Source organism: Melospiza georgiana, chromosome 7 (genome assembly GCF_028018845.1).
Source record: "Melospiza georgiana isolate bMelGeo1 chromosome 7, bMelGeo1.pri, whole genome shotgun sequence".
In the NCBI taxonomy this organism is placed as follows: Eukaryota; Metazoa; Chordata; class Aves; order Passeriformes; family Passerellidae; genus Melospiza; species Melospiza georgiana.
Window position 1 is genome coordinate 12,609,306 of NC_080436.1, and position 13,204 is coordinate 12,622,509.

The window sequence follows — 13,204 nt, forward strand, 5'->3', positions numbered from 1 at the left end:
CAAGAAGGTTCAGAGAATATAGGCGAAATGTAGATTCTTAAAAAATGTCAGGTATTTAGTTCTGCACAATTACTGTGCTCCACACAGTGAATGCTGGATGCTCACTGTATATGGAAGAGAAATCAGACTAGGAGAGCCCTTCTGGCCTTCAAATGGAGATATACCTCAACTACATTTTAGGGGACTCGGGAGCACAGACATCTGGACAAAACAAGTTTTGCAAGAGTATTATTTTGCATTATAGTTATGTATTTAATAAGACCTCATACTTACCTTTACTGTAAATGAGTATCTGTATCACAGTACCAGGCTGTTTCCCACCTGCTTTTTGTTCCTTTTTACTTCATATTTCTCTTCCTTCATATTCTTTGCTCCAATTACTTGTCCTTTTCCACTGTAGTGTCCCCAGTGACATTCTTCCAGTCTTTACTTGCATATCACAGTTCATTTTGTTTCCTGTTTCTTTTCACCATCACCATGAAATAGATACCTATCATGTGGCATTTTGCTGCTCTCCCACACTACTAAACTTATTTTATAGATGAGAAATTGAAGCAGGCAATAAACAATTTGCTGGTTTACTTGGGTACCTTTAAAGTATGTCTCACTGCTAAAACCAGAAAAGAGATCTCCTGCCTTACTGGACAAAGCCCTAATTTGAATGTTTTTCTTCTCTTTTACAAAACTGAAATAACTTTATTACTTTTAAATTATTACTTTATAAATTTTAAATATAGCATACTCCCACAGAAAGAAACATCCCCCTTCTTCAGTGAGAGATCTGAAGAACGGCTTTGGCAGGCCTTTCTCTCGTTCCCCATGGCCAGGCAGAGCTGTCAGATTCTCTGCCAGGGTTCAAGTCAGTCAGTGAGCACACTGGCACCACTGCCCCAAAATGGGAGTTCTGTTACAAAACTACACCCTAAATCCACTCCCACCTTTTTCATACACCAGTTGAGTTTCATTTCTGTGGTTTTCTTGTCTGCATTAACGTGTCATGCCGGGCCCCAAATTAGACATCGACCTGGTTTCCAATGCATTCTCTACAGAGGAGGCAGAAGACACAGAAGTGTCTCACAGAACCCACTGATCACGCTGTGATTTATTAAGAAATAATGAAGAAACTGATTGGTATTAGTTTTAAAGCTTTGAATTGAACCCTTTGAAAATGGATATAATTGGATTGCATGACATTATAAGCTAGCAGATTTAAAGAAGACTTCTTTAACTTTGGGTTATATTACAAAATATGCTGAAGATATTTATTTAAAAAAAATAAATCAGGCAGCCATTTCGCTGTTTGTAAAGGCAAGACAAGCAAGTTAACAACTTTAAAAAGCTGAACTATGACACACCTAGCCAGCTCCATAATCTATTTCGTGAATTAAGCAATTGTTCATATATATGATATTCTCACTACAAGTTTTAAATCATATTTATTCATTGTACAGCAATTCAAATTGGAAGAACCACTGACTGAAACTATGGAGGCCCTAATCAAAACCATTTGTAGACCATTGGTACTCAAGTAATTTTATCAAGAATTTATCAGTGGGAAAAGGAAATTATCAGATTATCTGGTATTATTTATACCACCACATTTTACCACTTAATCAAATTATAATTAATTTTTTAATCTGAAACATTTATTGCTGAGAATTGACGTGTGTGGGTATTAAATAGGGTCTTGTTTCGTAGCAGCGACAGATTTTGTAGTGCACAAGGAACTGTCATGACTTTAAATTAAGCTTTCATGGAATCTAACTTTTCACTTGAGCCTGCACAGGGTCATGATATTTTTTATGCCTGTATGAAATCACAAAATGAAAGTAATTTTATTTTGTAAATGAGCATTTATTCCTCTTATAGCAAATGGTCAACCTTGCTCATTACCACAATTACTGACCTAGCCAGAATTAAATGAACTCTGAATTTAAATATTCTGTAAACAGCAATGAATAAGGGCACATAACAGCAATTTAAATGCATCCATTTTGGTGGAGTGAGTATTATAAAAGAGAGACTTGCTTCATATTAGAAATAATTTCCTGCCCAACTCAGCATCTTTGCATTATCTCCTGTGCTTATTTACTTTTCATATCATTAACACTGCGGCTTTGCCAGATCTTTTTTAAATGATAACATCAGCTTCTGTCAGCCAAGAAACTTATTTGACATAATTGCTTCTCATATTTGAACTTTTTGAAAATTAGTGTCGATTTGGCACATTTCTGAGGTGATACTGAGGACTTTCTAGACATCCAGAATTGAAATACACTTCCAGGAGAGGCACTGGTAAGCAACTCCACCAGCAAATGAAGGTTCCTAACTCAGTTGGTGACACTGACCAACACTAAGCCACCAAGTCCATCCAGGGGACTTCTGAATTCTGTGGAGATAGTCAGGTTCTGTTAAAGTGGAGGCTGGGAACGCTGAGGGTTTCTGGAATAAAAGATGGGGAAGAAGGTTCAGCAAGCATTTAGAAGCCTTCAGAAACAACAGCTACTGAATAAAACTATTATTATGTTACAGTATTGCTGTTATGGGACACTGACAGGGATGTGCACTGATTCTTTCTCACCTTCCCTGAACCCACGTTGTGGCTGTACAATCATGGCCAAATGCATCCTGTAGGCAAGTCTGAGTGTCTGCTGCTGAAACCTGCCTGTTCCAGCCCAGTTTGAGGGCCATGCTGCTCACTGTACATCCCATAAATTCTGGTTTACAATATCCACTGGCCAGAATCAGGAAATCTAAACATCCCTTCCTGCATTTGCCGCAGGGCAGGTGCAGTTCAGGCTGCTGCTGTAGCAATGTGTAGTCCAGGTCCTGAAACCCAGCTGCTCTGCATTAGTATCAAGGCAGGCTCTTGTTTGGGCACTGTAATCAATGCAAATGCATCCTGGGTAGTTCTGAAAATAGCCATGGATGTGTGGGAGTACAGAGACATTAAAAGCACCCTTCTTAAAGGCATCTGTAAATTAGCTAAGATAAATACAATCAAAATCTAACCTAGAGATTCTCTCTGGGAAGATTTGCCTATGAATGTATTTCATGTTTAGGTCTGCTGAATCCACTACAGAAATTGCATAACTTTCTTTTGGGACCTTATCAGGTGGTCCAAATTTCCTCGCAGCTCAGTTGTTGATTCTATAAAATTATTTACATGCTTTAGACATCTTGATGAGAAGCCCAAAGGCAAAAGCTAATGTTCCTAGGCTTTCTATAAACATTAACAGAGAGTGGGGACAGTTACAGGACATGGTTCAGAATAACAGCTAAATTAGGTTCAAAAGGAGCATGAACATTCCTTCTCCCTTCGTGACTCTCAAAATTTTATTTAGATGGCACAGTCCAATACTTAGGAAAGACAGAGGTCTTATGTTATCCCTGAAGTTTCAGAGATGAACCTAGGAAGGTACTACAACAGCACTCAAAATATGGTAGCACAAGCCTAGAGCCTTTTATAACTGGCTTATGTTGCTTTTGCACAGGTGGAATCCCAACCTGGCTCCCTCAATCCTGACATCTTCCTGAAATTCTTCTGGAGTTGGTGATCTGAAGAGTCCTGAAACATTGCAACATCTTCAGAGTGGTTTGCAGCAGGAACCCCAGGGGCACAGACTCACTGCAGAGAACCTGGTAGGGAATTTCCACGGGCCATAAATGATCCTCACTCTCTCAACAAACAAAAATCAAGGTCCAACCAACTCAGCCACAGAACAGGTCTGTTGTTCATAATTTAGGGAGCAGGAAAATGCTCCACTGACAATACTTTATGACCTTTGAAAGGACAAATGTCTATGATCCCAGACCTTCTAGCTGTTTTATATGATAAATTCCTTGACAGATTGCTCTGGAAATTTGGTGCTTGGAGACCCAGGGCTCTTGTTTAGGAGAATCCTTTGGGGTATGACAGTGTCCACGCTTTTCTAAGCCTGTCTCATTTTATCCATCATTAAGAAAGGGTCTAATATATTTCATGGCACTGTGTGGCATAATTGCTAGTGGCTTTTTTCCTCTGACTCTTTCTAAATGAAGAATGTTACTCCCATACATCCTTACAGGCTGTGCATCATTAATGACCATCCAGGCCACAGCTGTGTATTTATTTCCATGCATGGTTTCATGCTGTCTCTCTGAAGTCTTTGCTTTTTAAAGTCATTCAGTCTTCTCCTGAAAATGTGAATAAGAGACCAGGCGATTTGCTCCCAAAAATAATCACATTCTGTAAGAAGTCTCCATGCTGTTTTTTTTATACACAACTCTTACCTCTAAGGACAGAAGTACTTTTTTTAAATCCGAGTGTTAAAGCAAGTCAAAGACAGGAAAGTGATTCAACCATGCACTCACATTAGGATGAGATAACTCAATGCTTTCATACTGCAGGATAGCTATTTCATTATCTTTTGCTTGCAAAGGGAAGCAGCAGTTCTGATTAAACACTATTTTATCTGGGCTCTTTGTAAGCATAACTCAGTGAAGATGATGATGTGATATGGCTGAGTTTTGAGGGCTTGTGCTTAAGAGCCATATATCTTTAAGGCTTGTACCTTACATGGATTCTCTCCTAATTAAGAACACCTGTAGAGGCCTGACCAGACCCTGCGGTTTGCAGCAAAACTGCCGAAGGGCTCTGAAAAGGCAGAAACTTTGTGTTGTCTTTTAACCTAAATTATAACAGGGTTCAAGCCTGTGCCAAGCAGAGTAAAACTATATAATTTATGAGCCATGAGGGCAGCTCTGGGCCCCTCTGAGGTGATTTTTATCAGTGCAGTAGCATAAACAGTTCTCCTCTACTTGAACATTGGGAAGAGGGAGCAGAGGAAGGCCTGCAGTATAAAGGGGATGCAGCCTGTGCCAGGACCTCTGTAGCCCACGGACAGCCAGGTAAGTGTGTTTGCACTGCTCTGCTTTTTGAGCAACAGCTGAGAAAATTGTGCAGTGTGCTGAGGCTGAGTATGGGCTGTGTGCTGTGGGACTGCAGGAGCTGCACTTCAAGGCCAATGATTTGCTTTTTCCTGTTAAAATTTTAAGCTTGTTACAGAGTATCTACTTTGATTCATTGTCTGCCTTTGTCTTGGAAGGCTCAGTTGTGCCAAACCTCACCAGTGGTGTAGTAGAACTACCCACAGTATTACAAACTGCACTTGGCTGTAATGATGGGTTTGGGGCCTTGCTCTCTCTGGGTTTTGAAGTCGTATTCCTATGAGCAATGAGGTGTTACTTAAGGACTGGTCCTTGAGTCAAGTGTAAAACTATAAGATATAAGGAGAACGTGTAAAGAATTAATTTTTTTTTGCTATATATTAATAATGTAATTATGTATAAACCATAAATATTAGTTTGTCAAAATGACAGTATAGAACAGAACTCAATCTATTCATGTTTTCTCTCAGGGTTTGAGGGGCTTTAGGGCATTTAGATAATAAGATATTAGTGCAGCTTTGCGTTCTTTTCAGCAAATAGTACGCACAAAGTGGGAATAGCCTAAAAATATCAGTTAACTGGAAACAGAACTAAGGCAGTGTCCAGCTGACCCACCTCCAGAAACAACAGACAGGCTCCAGGGACTTCTGGCTTTTGTTTCTGTCTCAGAAGGTTTGGGTTTTGTGGTGTGGAGGTTGGGAGGGAGGAAGGGGGGGTTTTGTTTGGTTTAAACTGACATTTTTAATCTAATCTTTATAGGAAAAGGGACACCTTGAAAATCTTAGTGCTATGTTTCCTTATTGCATACCTCCAGCAAGAATAAAGCCTTTGTTGGTATTGGTTCCTGATTATTAAAACAGCTGCAGTTGGTGTCTTAATTTAAAAAAAAAAAAAAAACAAAAAAAAAAAAAAAAAAAAACCACAAACCTTTGAAGTTGCTCTAATTTTTATTTTCTCTGTAATGTTACATGCAGAGTGCTGCAGAAGGAGAGCTGGGGAGGTACATTTCAGGCTCAGCTTGCCATCTGCAGCAGAAGGGGACTTGTTATCTAAAAGCTTTTTCTTGATGAAAAGCTAGAGCTGTGCCCTTGTTAAGCACTGTCAGTTGGTGCAGCTCTCCTGTGCTGCCCAGTCATACCCCATTAAGTCTGGGATAAGAAGCATTTCTTGCTAAAAGATTAAGAGGGAGACTCCTAGAAATGTTTTACAATGTTATATAAGAACAGAGCCTGGTTGTAGGCTGTCCTTGGACTTGGAACAACCAGGGTCACAGTTCCAGCCTGAACATGAGCTCAATGCTCTCATCTTGAAGTTGGTCTAAACTTTAAGCCATTATAGTCTATGATTACCTCTGTAGTTTAGATTGGCACAGTCTCAAAGGAAGGTATTTCCCTGCATCTGGAAAAAAGTGGATGCAGCCAATGGCCTTCTAAAGCACACTGCAAGAAAACTCTACAACAGCTTGAGGCATCATGTGTAGGTTGTTTAATTTCTTCAGCATAATTATCCTTCTAATAGGTGTGTGCTAGTACCATAATCCTCCTTTCAGGATTCCGCTAGAAGACTTCATGCTTGGCTAGTTCAGGCCAATAACTTCCATGGGATCTGTACTGTTCTTCTTTTGCAAATTTAATGTAATGGGTTTGTACTGTAAACAGAAGATCAAGGTCAGATTTCTCTTGTAGGGCTGAGCATCAAAAAAAGTTAATAGTTTTTAATTATCAACTTGCAATATATGAAGTAGTTTATTAAGTGATGCTGATAGCATTGCTCATAGTGTGATTGAATAATATCATAATGTTATACAAACAACATATCTTCAAAATATGCATTATTGACAGAGCCCAGCAGGTTGTGTATAAGGGTTTTGTATAGGTCTTTGTATAGGTTGCTTTGTATAGGTCTTCATTAACCAGGCAAACCTGCTGGTCCATTCCCAGAGCAGGTGTGGCTCAGGAGCATTCCATACTCATCCAGCTGCCTGTCTGCCTGGACACTGCGCATTTCAGGATTACTGGGTTTTTACTCACATCATTTTTGCCTGACAGCTGTGGTGGTCCTAGTGTTGAGAAACACATAGATCTCTCTAAATAGCCTCTTCTCAGCTGATTTTCTGTACTATTTGCCTTTAAGACTCAGTGGTGTTCAGAGAATTGGTTTGGAGCCATTCATAACTAAGGTAACTATCTACTGATCTCTACCAAGATGTTCTGAGCATTTTACACTTGAACAAAGCCTCTTCAAAAGGCTCTGTGTGCCTGAAGTCAGATCACTGTGTGGAGCAGTTCTTGTCATGGGACTGGACAGTGGAAGTCAGCCAAAATCTTTCCCTTCCTTCCAAAGCTTCTGTTGGGTGTCCTCTGTCTTGACTTGGTGCTGGGGGCACTGTGTGTATCTTGTTGCTGTGCCTGTTCCCCAGATCAAACAGAATTAGCAGCTCATCAAAATGAGCAAACAAGCTCAGAAAGCTGATAGGAGACCTCCCACCTGGATATGTGCTGTAGAGAGCATTCATTCCGTAATGTGAATGGGCTGCACTCAAATGAGAAGATAATGTCTGTCTCAGATGAGTGCAGTGTGTTGCTGAGTGCAGAGATAAGCCTGCTCTGGAGCAAAGCAGGGCATGTGTGGCAGCTGCTGAAAGACTGCTGGGAGCAGACATCAGGCAGGTGTCTTCACACAAGCAAGGTCCCTGCAAGCAAAAGTAGTGCCATGACCTAAAAGGCCAAGAAGCCATGCTGAAAATAGATGGATCTGTGAATCATCAGCCTGAACCAGCCTACACTCTGAGGCAGGAAGGGCAGTGGGAAACCTGAGAGTTGTGTGCTTTGCACTCCTTGTCTGTAAGGCCTTCACGGGAGGGGATCACTTTCTGGGATGGTGGAAGATCACACAGGAAGCTTAACAGTCACTTTGAACAATTCCAATTACTGTCCAACCACACTTCAGTCAGTTCTAGTGGCACAGCAGGTGGGAACAGTACAGCAGGGAGTTTGGGGAGGACCATGAGGAAATGTCTGTTTTATTAGAAAATAAGCACAGCAAAACTGTAATCCTTATCTTCACTATCATCACCACCATCTGCACTCTAGAGAGCACCTGGAAAAGCATATTCGCTCATCCCATCACTTCTGGTGGACTTGGCAGCATCAGATGTGTGGTTGAATTCAATCTTAAATGTCTTTTCCAACCTAAATGATTCTAGAAGATGATCTGGAAACTTATATAAAGATAATATTCCTATCTAGCTACACAACTGGCCACAATCACAGCAGGTAAGAGTGGAAGATCAGGAAATGGCAGCATGGTTACCAGAGAAGGCTCAGTGCATCTTCTGTTGGATTTTTGTACCCTGTTTAATCCTTAAAGAAATGAGATTAAATACAGCAGTGGTTTGTAGCTAAGATAATTTCCTGGATGGCAGAAGGAAAAGCACCATTAGGAAGGTGCATGAAATCAGAACAGGCTGCTAGAACAGAGCAATGTCTACTGTTGATGCTGCTGCTCACTGAGCCTCTAAGGCAAAGGGAGATCTGTAGGATATCAGAGGATAACTGGGATTATATATGTTCCTAGCCTCAAAATCTGGGGAAAGAAGGCAGGAAATATTTGGGGTTATGGAGGGAGGCAAATCTACTTTGTACAGGAATGGCATGTTTGAAGAATAAGCCAAAAATGGTGTTATCAGGTGTGGAATACATAGCACCAGGAGGCAAAGCTTTGTATAGCTTCACATAGCTTTGGGTTTTCTTCAAAAGAAAACAATGGATAGCTGTCTCCTGGGTAACAGGAGAGGGGGAAATGGTGCCACAAGGAATAAAAATAATCAAATCCAAAGTATGGATTCTGGCCATGCCCATTGAATTCTCAATAAGCCAGAAATAATCAGGGCTTAGGTGACAATCTTATTTAGGGGACAGGGTTTGCTTATGCTCTTAGAACTGGCTTCAAATGTAGCTGGGTGATTGCACTGAAAGGCCTAGGAAAATTGAGAAAAACTAATTGTACTCTCTGTAAAACTTCTGTTATACTCAAGACAAATATCTAAATTTGGAAAAATTCTACAGATGTCTTCCCTCCTTTACTTGGGCATTTCTTTTATAAAGATGCTACAACCCTTTCTCTTCATCACAATAGAAGCTTAACGCTGCAAAATTTCTTTACTCATTTTCCCTTTCAGCTCACCATAAAATTCCATGTGTGTGATGTAGCTAGTGTGTTTTATGGGATCAGAGCCACACCTTGCTAGTAACTTTAATCTCTCAAACTCTTTGAAACACTGTGGTCTATGTTCCTTGGATGTTTCCATTGATGAACATTGCCACTCAGCTTCAGCACAGTTCAGCTAGAGCTGCTGTGGTTTTTTTCCCATTATGCAAGTGAAATGTCAGTGTGCTTCACTAAATGTTAGTATGGTTTATGATTTCTTTTTAATCTGTGTTAATTTGGGGGCTACTTGGCATTAATACATAGCTTGAAAAAGAGAATTAGTGACTCAAATATTGTTGCCAGGTTTCAGTGGTTTACTTTTACCCATACGAAGCATGAAGCAATTAATTCAAGGTCTTATGTGTGGCAAAACAAAACAACCTCTCAGATGTGGCTTACATTTGTTTGAGAAAAACTTTCATTGGAAATGAGGAGTTTGAAAGAAAGAAGAAGAGAATATTTATAAACAATAATTGTATGACAAAATGCTTCTGTGTAAGAAAAGGCTGAAGTTAGCATTTGCCAGACTGAGCTGTGTTGTGGGTCTTCTCAAGCAGAGGTAAACCATTTGATAAGTGAAATGAAAGATCTTGCACAAGATGTCTACAGTCCTTACACGTGTGTTTTTATAACAGCTTTCTAAGAACTACTTTTTTTTTTTTTCCAATGAGATATTTTTCTCCATTTGAGAACATTTGATAGACATGTCTCAGGTGAAAATTTGTCATTGAAACTGGTGCCAGGTATTGTACAGATGAATTACATGCAAACAGGGGCTCTACAGCCTATGGCCACCCACACTGAAAGTGACTGTCCCTTTAGTGGGGATAGAAAGCCACAGAGCACCTGCTGTGCTGGGAACATCTGATGAGCCATAGCAGTGTGAAGGGCTAAACTGGAATGCTGGGGGTTTTCTCATGCTGCAAAATGGAACAAACTCACTGGAAAACAACAGAAAAGAAAACAAGATCTATTTTTTTTTTTTTTAACTCTGTGGCATCTAAATATGTTGTGTGTTTATAATTATGCAAGCCAGAATAACCCAACTACAGAAAAATGTCCAAAGTGTTGGATTACATAGGAAAGCAATTATTTGCATACCTGGGTCAGGTACTGTAGGGGGATAGAATATAAGAAAATAAAGATAGTGTAGAAAGTAATCTCACCCCTAAGGAGTTGCAGCTGGGCCAATTATCAAACATTAGGAACAGGCCTGACTTTAACAGGCCCACAGGTGTAAGCAATGAGAAGCAGAGTGCTATAAAAGAGTGGGGTGGCTGGGTGAGAGGGGAGCTGGAGTCAGTTGGCTGCTTTGTGAAGAAGGAGCAGTCAGTGCTCTGAGGAGAAGTCCACAAGAAACACCAAGAAGGTATGGAACCCCTGCAATAAGATGGTAACAGGTACCATACCTTAGGCTTCCTCCCCTTCTTTTGTGAAATCCCTAAACTTTGCCTGAGACCATGCTGACAGATGAAGGGTGAGTTCTGTAAATATTCCTGAACCAAATCACATCAGCCCGAAGTGCATTTTTTAATAGGTCAAGATGCCCTGTCGAAATGCAGATAGATTGGCCAATGACCAGTGCAAAAAGCCAGGGCTGGGTGGCTACATAGAAACTCTGGAAAAGTTTTCCTCTGTGCTTGATGCCACTCCTTGCTGAAAATCAGGATGAACTCTGTGTGACAACATATAAAACAACAGATCACCAAATTGCTTGAAATAAACAAAAGTTTTGATGACACAGGTTGCTTTAAAAATATACCTGTGCCTTCAATACAAGTGCAGCTCTCACATACTCTCACATACTCTGTCCAGGTGCATATTCCAACCTCATAAGAGACTGAAGGGGGATTGGGTTTTTCTTCTTAGAAATTTGTGGGAATTAAGACAGAAAATGTTTGAACAATATCCTTGTTCTTACTGGAACATTTCTTAATGGTGATAGTTCAGAGAAATCTTAGCAGAGTGTTGTCAGGAGTGTAAAATGAATCCAGGTAAAATAGCTTTTGCAAAGAAGGTAGCAAATGTTTTTGGATTTTCTGTCATGAGGCATGCTTTCAAATCTTTGTAGGGGAAATCAAAGAGACTGGAGGGAAAGAACCACCAGCCAAATACTTTTGGTGTTTATAACAGGTGTGCAGAAGGTACATAATTGGCTACAGCCTTTGCAAGTTTCATTAGAATGCAAAGACAAGGGCCTAAAATTACTAATGTTTTTAGAATTATATAGCCTCATCTGTCACAGTTTCGGAGACAATAGACACTTTTAACCATTTTGGGGGGAGAGCTTTTAAATTTAGTGAAGTTCCCCAAAGTTGTTGTATGAGCAGGGAAGAGAGTTCCTACAGTGAGTGCTAGAGAAGTTGTCCATGGATATGTTTGGTGTTGCCCAGGCTGGTCCTAATGAGGTTTGAGAAAAGCTGCAGGGGCTTCAACCAACAAGCACAGTGTGCCACAAGAAACATGGGAAAGTAGAGTAGAAGTAGCTGAAGATGTGAGTCTGAGGGTAAGAATATGGCTTCTGTTCTCCCAACAGGGAGAATGCTGATAATGGAGTAATTTTTAAACCAGCCTTTTGCAACAGCTCACTAAAGAGCTGTTCTCCTCTCCTAACTTTTCTACTATTATTTAACAAAGTGAAATCTCACTTTTCTTCTTCTGCATGAAGCAATAGACCTGGCTTTCTTATAGTCTGCCTGCACCACACTTTCTTCTTTAATATACATCACCCAAAGCTCATCTGTGTGATTCCCCAAAACCCCTTGCCTACCTTCATGTCACCTATTATCATAATTTCATTTGAAATGATTGGTCTCTGTAGTTAAACTTTATTTTTATCCCCTTAGGGATCTTATCTGTCCTACACTTGTGGCCCCATTTCCTCTTCTGGTGAGCCCCTGGAGTGCTTTATGCCTTTCCATGGAACTGTTTACAAGCTGCTTTTGAGGGCACAGCTGTCACTATAAGACTAAAACTGAATCCAAAATCAACTAAATATAGCTGCTCCACAGGGAACCATCTTTACTGATAAGGCCAATAAATTACAGGAAAAAATAGAGATCTAGAACATAAGTCCTGTACAGCCAAGACCTGAACAATGGCTAAAACAAAACAAGGTTCAATAGAGCCAGGGAAAAACCCAACGATGTGCAAACAAAGCAGTGCAGTTCAGGCAGCCTTGCCTTCCCTCCTGCCTAGGTGAGATGCAGTCTGGGCCTTTCCCTGCTGGCCAAAAGGCAGGATTACTGCTGTGTGCACACTGGGGGTCACAAGGAAGTCAGGGCTAGAGTCAGTAACGTGCCACGCCAAATCCACCACTAGCTGTGCCAATAATGGGCATGCAACAAAGCAATCCCACAACTCCTTAATTCTTGATTTGAAACTGGGGTCCTGTGATGAAGTAAACTCTATAGTTTCCCCTGTTTAATGGGATTTGATGGAGGCAGGAGAACAGTAAATGAAGAGCCAGCTTTGTTTCTGTAGCTGCCATTTTCAAACATTTTGGAAATGAAAGCCCTGAAATTACTCTGGTGAGTTGTGGAAGTCCAAAGAACAGAAAAGGGACTGTAATAAAGGTGCTAGGGAAGAACAACAAGCTTCAAGATGCCATGAGGCCCACAGTTCCAATACTGACTCGGGATAGCAGAGATTTAATTACTATGTTTAACTTTATAAGTAGGTGCTCATTTATTTGCATATTGTTGATATTAGGGTAAGATTTAGAAGATAAGAGCATTACCCATTGTGCCGTTCTCTGTTAGGCTGCAGAGTGAGAAGGATGCTGGGGTTGGATATCATTTTACATTCCTCTTAATGAGTGTAGAGATAACTCATATATTTTTAAGTCATGAATATCATGGAAATAAGATTTTTCCACCAAAAAAAAAAAAGACAGCAGGAGAACTTGCAGACTCATTTTCTACAGTTTTGCATGAGACCTAGCTAGTACAAGGGTTGTTCCCAAAATTATGAGTCAAGTACCTTTCTGCTTGACCTTCTGCTTTAAAACCAAAAATCTTTTTCCTCCTCTTCCTGAATGTCATACAATGTTATGAATTGTTAAGGT

General features: G+C 40.3%; 1 protein-coding gene across 4 annotated transcripts in view; it reads left to right on the forward strand.

Annotated features, from left to right (window-relative positions):
- Positions 1-13,204, forward strand: part of SLC39A10 (solute carrier family 39 member 10) — a 232,798-nt gene that overhangs the window by 155,829 nt on the left and 63,765 nt on the right. For all 4 annotated transcript variants that reach the window (XM_058027589.1, XM_058027591.1, XM_058027590.1 and 1 more), the window contains one exon: positions 3,495-3,642. The gene's annotated coding sequence lies outside the window, so the exon portion shown is untranslated. The remainder of the gene's footprint in view (positions 1-3,494; positions 3,643-13,204) is intronic.